Below are 11,922 nucleotides of genomic sequence, written 5' to 3'. Positions count from 1 at the left end.
ACAAGGTTGTCGTTTCCAGAAACCCTTATCCAGTAATGGTCTCCAATTTAAGTGGGGCAATTTGCAGGATTGGCCTTTGCTTGGAGTGGTCTTTAATTTTTGTCTCTAAAATCGGTGGTCTTTAATTTTTATCCTTCGCTAAAAATTCCTTGGTTCCGAGTTCGAACCCCAGCACAGTCAAATTTTTTTTAAAAAATTGCAAGGTAGAGTTTGGATTCACAAGGCAGAGTTTTGCATGGGCAAAATTTTGCAAAACTCAACCCAGAACCTCGAGGTATTAGGCGAAGGACAAAAATTAAAGATCATCAATTTGAAGGACAGAAATTAAAGACCACCCCAAATGAAGGCCAATCCGCGCAAAAAGTACATTTAAGTAGCCCAATTGGCCCACAATATGTACCTAAGGCCATTTGGTTGATGAAATGGGCAATATTCCCTTTTGAATCGAGGTAAATGGTAAGAAGTTTTTGCACGGATTGGCTTTCAAACGCACTGGTCTTTAATTTTTGCTCCTCATATTGTGGTCTTTAATTTTTCTCTACTCCTCATTTAACGAAAATATTCAGTTTTGCTACTTTTGGTTAGGGGTGGGCGTTCGATTTTTCGGTTCGGTTTTTTCAAAGTTCGGTTCGGTTTTTCGGTTTCAATTTTTTGAAAGTGGACACCAAACACCGCACTGAATAAGTTCGGTTCGATTTCGGTTTTTCTAATTCGGTTTTTTTAGCAATTACACATCTCTCCATTTATTTTCATTTTTCCTTCTTGATTGCTTCGAGTTACAGAGGTTTACGCTAGACTAAATGTTTGAAGGTTTGATGAGTTTAGAATCCAACCATAGTGATCATCCACACATACAAGATAATATCTTCTATATACAAAATATAATGTATTATACAACGTATAATAAAATCATACGAGGTATATAAAATTTTATATAGTGTATAATCAAATTATGTGAGTTATATCTAATTTATTATAATAGGTGAAATAAACTATATGAATATTATTCTATGTATAACATTTTTATTATACTATGTATAATAAAAATCAACACTCAAATTATTATTATACTTGTGTTCAATATCCTGTAGTGTTAAATGAAAAGTGATATTTTATTTTTTATGGAACAACGAAAGAAGTTGAGAATAAGGAGGAAGTAGAAAAGGTAAGAAAAAAATGCTGGAAAAAAATCTTGCAGAATAAAGAAGTTTGAAATTATATAAAAACAGTTATACTATGAACAACAAATAGGTATTGGAGTTACTCACGTCTGAAGGGTTTCCTTATATATAGCAATTTGATTTACTATAAAACACTTAACCTGCCATGTAATGTTTAATAACACTTAGTTGCTAAGAGTATGTAAATATTATAATATTATTGTCTACTTATGTTTTTTTCCCCAAAAAAAATTGTATTCATGTAGTAAATTTTCAAAAAAAAAAAAAACTGTTAAATCGAAAAACCGAAAATCTAAAACCGAACACCGAATTTGCTATTTAAAAAAAACGGAATCGAACCGAAAACCGAAAAAATGAATTCATTCGGTTCGATTTTCGGTATTTATGCCCACCCCTACTTTTGGTATAAGTTCTGTAGTATTTATCTTTGGAAACTAAATTTTTGTCTCGCTCGGCACAAGTTCGGAAGGAATTAAGTTATGCGGCATAATTTGTGTAGTTTTTTTTTAAATTATGTTGAATGTTGAAAGTTTTATCTTATCCGACATAACTATGGAATATTATGATACATATAGCCGAGCTAAATCTAAACTTATGCCGCACCAAAAGTTTTGAAAAGCCAAAATTAAAGACCTCAAATTTGAGGGGCAAAAACTAAATACCAACCCCCGAATAGGAGTATTTGTGCTAATGACACGTTACTGCGTCCAACTTACACGTTTGAAATTAGCAAATAGCCACTTTTTGACCCTTGCTATTAGAGCTGAGTCAATATTTAAAAAGCTATTAGCATTTAGTCACTTCGTTTATTCGGAAAAGTTTTGAATAAAAATAACCTCAATAGTTCTGTCGGTTCACTTTTACTTATCCAATTTTTACTTTGCGCGCCCTTTAAATAAATGAAGTATATATTTTATCATAATACTCATATTATTTGTTGTATAGTTTCATTGGATTTGGAGATTGATATGAAAATGAGTAATTAATGTTAATGGTAAAATAAGAAGAAAAAAAAAGTTTGTCTTTTCTTGATATGCTAAACTGGATAAGTAAGAGTGATTTTTTTTTTTTTTCATATAGTGGACAAGTAAAAGTGAACGAAGAGAGTAAAACACAGAATAACTCCACCAATCGGTGCTAGAGTTTGAAGATTTTACAAGTGAAATCCGAACACAATATGCTGAAGTTCAAAACCCAACAACAATTATTGGGGTTCACACCTTTCTAAGTTCAGACCCAAACAACAATTAATAAGGTTCAAACTTTTACAATCTAAATATGAAAATTTGATGAAGTTTCAAGCTCTACAAACGATTGATGGAGTGCAAACCTTTGTAAGTTCAAACTCATGGGATTGTTTTTACAAAATTACAATCCACGTTTTTTACATGAGGAGAGAATGACAGAATACGCATACATGAATTTATATGTGCACCAAAAGTATTCCAGGACAAAATGAATGAACCTCACTAGTGAATTGCCTTGATATTAACTTTTCCCTCACGCTTATCTGAAGCAAAATGCCATCTCAGTTTCATGATATTAAAAAGGGAATATATAATCCCATTATACGGTAAGTAGTTTTGCCTCGAAATGTTCCAAACTCCAGTACCAATTGTATTGAAATCTCACTTGTAGGGAATCATTGAATAACAAATCATGAGTTTGAACTGATAAATGTTCAAACTTCAGTAGTCGTCCCTGGAGTCCTTCCGTGTTTTAAGTATGAGTATTTTGTCCAAATTTTATTTTCGCGCTAAAAAAGTGACTATTGGCTATTACATTTTAGATAGTGGCTAAAAACTCACAACAAGCACAAAAACTGCTCATGGCCACCTAATTTGTACTTTGATTTTTAATTGTGTGAGCCACGAAATAATATATTTCCTCCCTTGTCATTGCTATCTCTAGTTTGATTAGACGTACAATATATTTGTTGATTAAATCTATTTTCTGTTGTGGTTGTTTTAAGTTATTTGAGCAATCCGAGTAAAGTTGTCGCAACCAATGAGTAAAACATTTAAGCTGGTGTTTGCTTGATGACATCAGATTTTGTATAAAATGCAGATTTTTTATTTTTTTTTAAAACACAGCTCAAAAGTTTCTTTTCAATTAGAACACCAGTGAACATCTCGTTTTGAAAAACTCTGTTGGAAGTGAAAAAAGGTGAATGTTGAAGGCCATTAGATATCAAAAATTCATTTCTTAAAAAAAACTGTCATCCAGAAATATCTTCATATCAAAAACTTAACTAACTTAATAACCAATTAAATATCAATTATTTTTAAATATTATTTCACAATGAAATATCTTGCATAATTTTTTATTTCATGCCAAACGCGCCTTAATAATACTACTCAAGTACTCATATTCAATTTTAGCAGCAAGGACTAGAGGTGCGTCAAGGGCACGCACCTGAATGGATCAACAACGTGTAAACTGGGTAACGTTATTACAAGTATGTAACCTGGTTTTTGGGTAATAGGAAAAAAGGTACTGTAAAAAAGAGCGGGAGGACTTGAAAATAAACTTATATTCTACTTATGAAATAATATACTTTACTCCGGTAAGATTATTTAATTTTGGACAAGTGAGTCAGTAGTTAGATCTGAGAAATATCATGATTGCCTCTGACTTCTGAGTTACGTAGGCTTTGGCATTTGTAATATCTACAAGGTTGAGATACTACCAAAAAAAAAAAAAAAGGCACTAGATATTGAATATGCTGAACTTCGAGACAAGTCTATTTCACACGCTCATTTAAACTCACTTTTACTCGTCCACCATAAATTTTACACATCCCTTAAAAAATAACAACTAAAGTGTATATTTTATCATAATATTTATAGTAATTTTTTTATAATTATATTGGATTTGGAAAATTATTTGAAATGAATAATTAATGTTAAGGGTAAAACAAGAAAAATAAATGATTTTTCTCTTGATATGCGAAGGTAGATAAGTAAAAGTGAAAATATTTTTTTGAAATAGTAAACAAATAAAAGTAACGGAGGGAGTAACATACTTTATCTTAAAAATGTTATCCCAAGATAATTTTGGTTTTTACTAAATCAAGACTACAACTTGCAGTTATTTTCAACTATGTCATTAATTATTAATTATTAATATTAATAAGAATGCAAAGTATATATAAGAGGAAAATCAATCTACTTTTACAGTTTAACTTTTTAAATTATACCTCATATTTATTATCTTTTTAATGGGCATAAATAAATAGACTAAACGACAATTGAAATAGGACGCAGAGAGTATTACTTTAAGACTCATATTTTATTGTAAATTAGTTCGTCCGATATAAAATCTTGTGCAGATAATTTCTCATTAAATTAGTGTAAAAATCATGAGCACTGTGAACCGTGCCTTTGCAGTAAATAGTGTAGTGTAGTTAGTAATCTCGTACATCTATACACTTCGATTGGAAGGGTGGAGCTCAAAAATATTTGAAGTCAGGTTTTTCAAGAGATTCCCCCAACCAAAAAATTAAACAAGGCCGCAACACACAGACTCCTTTCCTTTTAATGTTTCTCAAGTAGTACTTGCTTTTTAGTGTAGTTTTTTTTTTTTTTTAGTCAAATCTCTTTCTAAAAATTACTTAAGGAGTACTCCCTTCTCACAATAAACTAGATGGCTTATGCCCGTGCGCACTTCGAATTATAGTGTATATATATATATATATGTACTATGTTCAAAATACGATTAATATAACATTGTAGTTTGTACTCCGTATCTAAAACTTTATTTTGTTCGTGTTTGCTACGAAAATTTATTAATATTTTTTAAAAGAGAAGACTTGTTTAAAAGAAAACTATTTTCCTCACTTTGAGATAAAATAATAGCAATATTTAAGCATTAGTTGATACTTTCAATTTTAATTCGATTAATTTAAAAGTGCAAAATACTTATTATTTTTTATCAAATTTTGATTTGGATAATTCTAATTCAAATTATTAAATTAATTTTACATGTTTGAAACGAAACAAAGTAGAAATTAATTTTCTATTTAAACGAAGAAATGTTATTTTTTAATTTTTGGTAAATATTCTCGGTTTACCTCATTTTACTTGTCATGTTGTCTTTTGCATGGTTTTTAAGGAAACACGAATTAGAATTAGAATTTGACTAATTTACCTTATTCATTATTTGATCTTCATTTGATATTAATCTCTTTTCACATTTATTAGAGTAAGAATAAAAATAAAAAAGTAATTAAATTGTATCTTATTTTTTAAATATATATATTTTAAGTATATTTATTTTAGTAAACATAACAAATAAATGACATGGCGGAATAGCAAATACAACAATTAAATATTTTGAAGAAAAGTAATAATATAAGGTCCATGTTTTTTGCTGTGCAATAATTTCATTTGCTCTCCCTAATGGGTTAATATGTATGTGGCAATGAATCCACTATTATTGACTTGATGTGGATACTTTGGGAATTACATGAATATTGTTTGATTTTTTAGTATATGGGGTGCACGTTTTTTTTTTTTTTTTTTGACGTTGCCTTTTTTCTTTTTCCTTTTTTAATATTGGGTCCATCTTTTTTTTTTTCATGAGTTTGAAGAGGGTGGGGTCCACTTTTTTTTTTCATGAGTTTGGGGAGGGTGGGGTCCAGCCTTTTTTTTTATTTATTTTTTTAAGAGTGATTGTCGACGAAGCATGGGTAAACCGATGCTTCTATATAGTAGAAAAATAAAAATATAATAAAGTATTTCTATCTACTTTTTAGAAGAGTTGGTAATATAAAGTATAAAACGGTATTATTTTGCTCTTAAATAAAAAAGTGGGTGGGACCACAAAGGGTTTTTTTACTCTTAAATAAAAAAGTAGGACCGAACACGGACGACGATCTTACCTCTATAAACCGGCTCTTCTATATAGTAGTAATAGTGAAGTAATACATATAATTTTTTTTATCAAATTTTGATTTGGATAATTCTAATTCTAATTATTATATTAATTTTACATGTTTAAGATGAAACAAAGTAGAAATTGGATTTTTTATCAAAATGAAGAACTTCTATTTTTTAATTTTTAGTAAATACTTTTTTTTAACTCATTTTACTTGTCATGTTGTTTTTTACACGGTTTTTTAAGGAAACGTCAATTAGAGTTATAATTTCACTAATTTACCTTATTAATTATTTGATCTCCATTTAATATTATTTTTTCTTTTATGACATTAATCTCTGTTCACATTTATTAGAGTAAGGAAAAAATGAAAAATAAATTAAATTCTATCTTATTTTAATATATAAGTTAAGTATGTTGTTGTACAATAATTTCATTTGCTCCTACTAATGGGTTGGTACGCATGTGGCAATGAATCCATCATTATTGATTTAATTGTTTGATTTTCTAAGCACTTTTTTTTTAACATTGTTTGTTTTTTAATATGGGATTCACTTTTTTTTTTTAATATTGCTTGATTTTGTTAATATGGGGTCCAACTTTTTTTCCCTGAGTTTGGATGTGGTGGGTTTCACTTTTTTTTTTCTTTAATACAGGTTGGTGTTTAATATGGAGCCCAATTTTTATTTTTTTTTAATATTAGTTGTTGTTTTTTAATATATATGGGGCCCATAATTATTTTTTTAACTTGGAACGGACGACCAAAAAGGAGCCGGTTGGACGACCAAAAAGGAGCCCAACCGGCTCTTCTAAATAGTTAGAATAATGATTTTATTTCCTCTTCATTTACTTGTCGTTCTAACTAAAAATAGATGGTCCAAAATAATTGTTATTTTAAAAAATCAAGAGATAAATAATTATGTCCTCCATCTCATATTAATTATCCAAATTACTAAAAATATCCGTCTCAAAATACTTGTTCATTTACAAAATTAAGATTGAATCAATCAAAGTTTTCCTATTTTGACTTTTTTAAAGTAACTAGCATTGATTACAATACAATTTATTAGAGAGATATGAGGTTAATGTTGTAAAAGTAATCTTTTATTTATGATTTCTTAAATGGTGTGTAAAGAAGAAAGTGGACAAGTAATATGGGACCAAGAGAGTACTAGTTTCCACCGTTACCTTGCTTAATAATTGTGAAGAGAGATTAATATAGTGGAAAAAAAATAATATCAGTTGAAATCAAAGAATAAATAAGGATGTTTTAGTTAATTATTTCTTAAAGGGAAAAAAAAACAAGCAAAATGAACGGGAGAGAGTAAATATATTAGTCTGTTAAAAAAAAGTCATATCTTCTTAAATAAGAAAGTAAATTTCAACTTTTTCTCACTTTTAATGACGACTTTTTATATTCAGATAACTTAGTATGACATGTTCAAAATCATAAATGTTGAAAGTATTTAATTTTTTCTTAAATTTCGTACACTTTAAGTTTGTGAGCGTACGGAAAGGTCTTTTGGCCACACTGATGTTGGCCAGTGGCCCAAATGAGGGTAGCATAGTAAATTTATCCTCCCCTCCTAAAATTCATCTTAATTTAAAATTGTTCATATAAAGGTTATGAAGGTCTTTTCATAAGTGTGATCAAATTTGAATCAAATTGGCGTGGTAGTTTAGCAACTCTCATTCTAAATGTATGCATATTGCATTAATCCCTCAGCCCCATATTATTTGGCCACATGACTAAAAATATGTCCCAAATTACTTGTTCATTTATAAAATCAAGATAAAATTAATTAAATCTTTCTCATCTTACCTTTAGTATTAAATGTTCTTGAAAATAGTCAATATTAATTATAATGTATTTATTGGAGACAGAGAGAGGGGTAAGGTAATAAAATATATCTTCTATTTATGATTTTTTAAGGGGCGCACAAAAAGAAAAATGACCGAGTAATATGAGACGGAGGGAGTATATTCTTTGAAGTGCACGGTTTGATTTCAATTGAACCACATTTTCGTGGTAATTTTTGTTGTTTATTTCTCAAGGGAAAAGAATAGCTAATTTTGGATGTTAAATCGTCGGCGGTTGCATTTTCTTTCTTGAGAAATTGGAATTCAATATTTTCTAGTTACATAATTTAAAATTAAATGAGTAGAATATCCTTTGATAAAATTGGATTTGCACTCTTGCAATGCATAGTGGAATTGGCTTAATTAGGATTTTTAATTTATTTTACCAATGATATTTCATGCTTTTGGCGGGAATATTTTGGGAAGTAGAGATCCTTTTCAATGTTCATCGCTATAATTCTTATCTTATCTTATCTAACACTTATTTAATAGTTATAGTACCAATCAGTACATTATGCGTCATTAACATTATTAAAATTCGAGGGACGTAATAATATTAAGAGTAGAATTTGCTTAATAAGCGTGTTTTGATGGTACGGTAAAGCCCAAAATTAGGGCGAAAAGCAGAGATTAGTGTGTGCTTTTGATATCCAATTGTAGACGACAAATATGAAAGGTTAACTATTTTTAGCATCCCAAAGAAATTCTGTAGGTCATCCCGCCAAATATTTAGCCTTTAATTTTTACCAACCCTTAATCAATTTGATGTAGTATTATGTTATCTTTCAAACTGATTATTACTAATATGTGATTAATGAATCATGATTTTACATTCGAATTCGAGGAGTTCAATTTCGATATTTTTAACATTAACTTTATTATAGTTTTGGAATTCTATCCAATATTTATAAATAAATAAAAATGCTACATATTTATGTTCGCACAAAAAATTAACTTTTGTGGGGCTTATTAAGCTCAATGTAACTGATTTCCAATAAGATAAGACATGTAATTAACACTAATATGGCAGAGATCATTTTATATGAATTGACTATCAGCTAAACTTTTAATAAGTAAAATTGCACGAGCATTTTTTTAATTATTATAATAAAACAAAAATGAATTGACTATCAACTAAGCTTTTAATAAATAACATGAAACTTAATCAAAAGATAAGAAGAAGTGCGGAGAAAAATGGCTTATTATGTTGGCTGGCGGTGGAGTTGGTTGGTAGTGGTGGCTACCAGAAGAGGTGGTTGGTGGTTAACAGTGGTGGTTGGCGGTGGAATTGACTGGCAGTGGTGATTGGTGGTAGAAGTAGTTAGAGTTGGTGCTTATGCAGCGGAGACGATTACGTTTATGGTTGTTGCAATAATAATGGATAAGGAATGGTGAAACATCCCAATTCACATAATCTTTAAGTAAATATCTTAATAATCTTAACACTTTATACATATGAACAATGTATCCCTATTCAAAGCAAATAAGTGGTTCTAGAAGGTACAAATTTGATTTGCTACTATTTAGAATCCCTTATTTTTCTTCAAAACTTGACCCGAACTTTTTCCTTTAAGAAAATAAGCACTATTAATTTTTCAAAATGTTTGACATACTCTTATTTATGACTTTGGGATATAGTAAATGATTCAAATATAGATGTGGAAACAAACTTTACTAATTTGAAAAGATGAGACAATTTGCCTCAACTTGGCATTGCTTTATATGCTTAGCTTTTCTCTTTGTAACCAAAAAACAAAGGTCAATGGCGTGTGCTTTCCCTTTTAAACTAAAACCGCGTGTTTTGGGCTCACTTTCCCACATTATTGATTGTATGGCTATATGTACAGGTCCCTGGAGAAAGGAATCCAATGAAATAACATAGACAGTGTTAATTGAACGCAAGGACAATCAATAGCCAATTGATAGCAGAAGATAAGCTGTTGAACCTGTATTATTCTCTACGAACTTTGACTTATGGATAGTTCTAGACTGTCTTTCTTTCCTCCATTCGTGCATCAAATCACGACGACTGCGGTTCAAATCAAGAAAAAGGGAAAAAGATCAAACTGAACATGCATTATTTGGAATTGAACAATGTTGTTATCCGTCAGATTTTTTATTTAATATAATAGCCCGCTCATATTCGGTTAGAAACGTACATTTCGCTTTATATTATTTGAATGCTTTAATCTTGTGTCTTAGAGTAAGAATCCGAGCATTATATACTCAATATGTGTGTTCTATTGTATAGGACTTGATTTTAAGTAGAAGAAATTATTTGGAGGTGAAGCAGATGAAAAGGAACTACGAAATCTAAGTAGAAGTCCAATATTAACCGGGGTCGAGCTTCGGGGTCGAGAACCTATAGTGTGCATAGTAAAAATTGACATGGAAATAAAAGACCCAAAATTACCCTAACATGATGTGCCCAACGATGTGTGGCACGAGGTGCCAAGGCAATTTTGGCTCAGAGCTGTAGAAAGTAAGACACCGAAAAAAGCCTCTTGCCGCAACGTGTCCTAGAGCCTGTTTGGATGGTCTTATGCCTATAAGCTGCAAACAGCTTATAAGTTAAAAAAAAAAAAGTTGAAGTAGTCTAACTTTTTTTTTTCGCCTTATAAGCTGCTTTAAATAAGCTAAGTCAAATGGGTCCAATTATTTTTTTGAGTTTATTTTAAGCACAAAATGACTTTAAGCTGACCAGTCAAACACTCAAAAAAAGCTGAAAACAGCTTATAAGCAACTTATAAGCCAATCCAAAAGGGCTCCTACATCATATGGCACGTCGTGCTCGTGCCGAACTAATTTTGGCTCAGAGTTGGTCTCGGAAAAAGCCTCTTGGCAGAGTGTGCCCTATGTCGTGTCAGGCTAAATTTGGGCATATCCGATCCTGCTTTGGTTCATTGAGATATTTCAGTCCAATTTACATTTTTACATAGTATAATACATTGAAAAAACGATCTTGAGAGGAATTTTTACGTAAGAGGATCAAGAGGATATCTAGAGCAAGGAGATACGAGGATTCTAAGAGTTTTTCTTCGATCTTTCATTTCTTTTAACTTTTCATTATTTTCGTATATATGTTGAGTTGTTATTAATGATTATAAGTAGCTAAACTCTTTTTCTAGGATTTTGATGGAACCATTACTAGTATTTTGACTTAATTTCGTTCTTCTTGATTGAAAGTTAATTATTTTTAGTTGACATGCCATCAACTATTGGGCCCTTAGATTAGGTTCAATTAAACAACACTACTTCAACCTAAAAAGGATTTAAGGGGTGGATTTAAAGGAGTGGACGAGGGTTCTTCTCTCCTTGTTGTAATTTAGGCAAGCTGTTAAAGTATTCACTAAGTATATGCGTGAGAGAGTTTTCTAAGAAAATATCGTTAGATTTTCAACAGAAACCAGTGATAACCCTAGATCTCGTGATTAACGTAATATGATTAAGCGTAAATTAATGGGAACGTATCATTAATCAGTACGCTAACTATAGGAAAATAAATCATCCTAGGTTTTTTTCTCTTATTGAATTTTCCTCAAAATGTTCTAGCTTTTTCTAAAAAAAAAAATGATGTGCATGTGCGAACAAAGTCGCATATTGGTAGCTGACTACATATGAGGTGTAGAATCTTTTAATAGTGTGAGATCCTTTGAGAAAAAACGTGCGGGTTTGTCCTAAAGCGGACAATATTACATCATGTTAAGAGTATCGTTGGGCTGATTTAGCTCAAGAACTGGTATCAAAGCCCAAATTCAGGGCACGAGTATGACGAAGGCAAATGATGGTGTGGGGTTCGGTTTACTTCACCTTACGAGCGTAAAGATGCACATATACAAAAAAAGAAACTAGTTGCGGGCTTCAGTTATCATAAATACAAAGACGATGCGGGTGGCACACAATGAATTTCAAAAATTGATATGCGGGTTGTGGTAATGAGCCACATAGAATTTAGTTCAAGGGAAAGACACATTGATCGTGGTGATGGATCACGTGAAACTTA

This window comes from Lycium barbarum, chromosome 9 (assembly GCF_019175385.1).
Source record: "Lycium barbarum isolate Lr01 chromosome 9, ASM1917538v2, whole genome shotgun sequence".
Classification (NCBI taxonomy): domain Eukaryota; kingdom Viridiplantae; phylum Streptophyta; class Magnoliopsida; order Solanales; family Solanaceae; genus Lycium; species Lycium barbarum.
The sequence above is the reverse complement of the archived record's forward strand: the minus strand, read 5'-3'. Positions refer to the sequence as shown.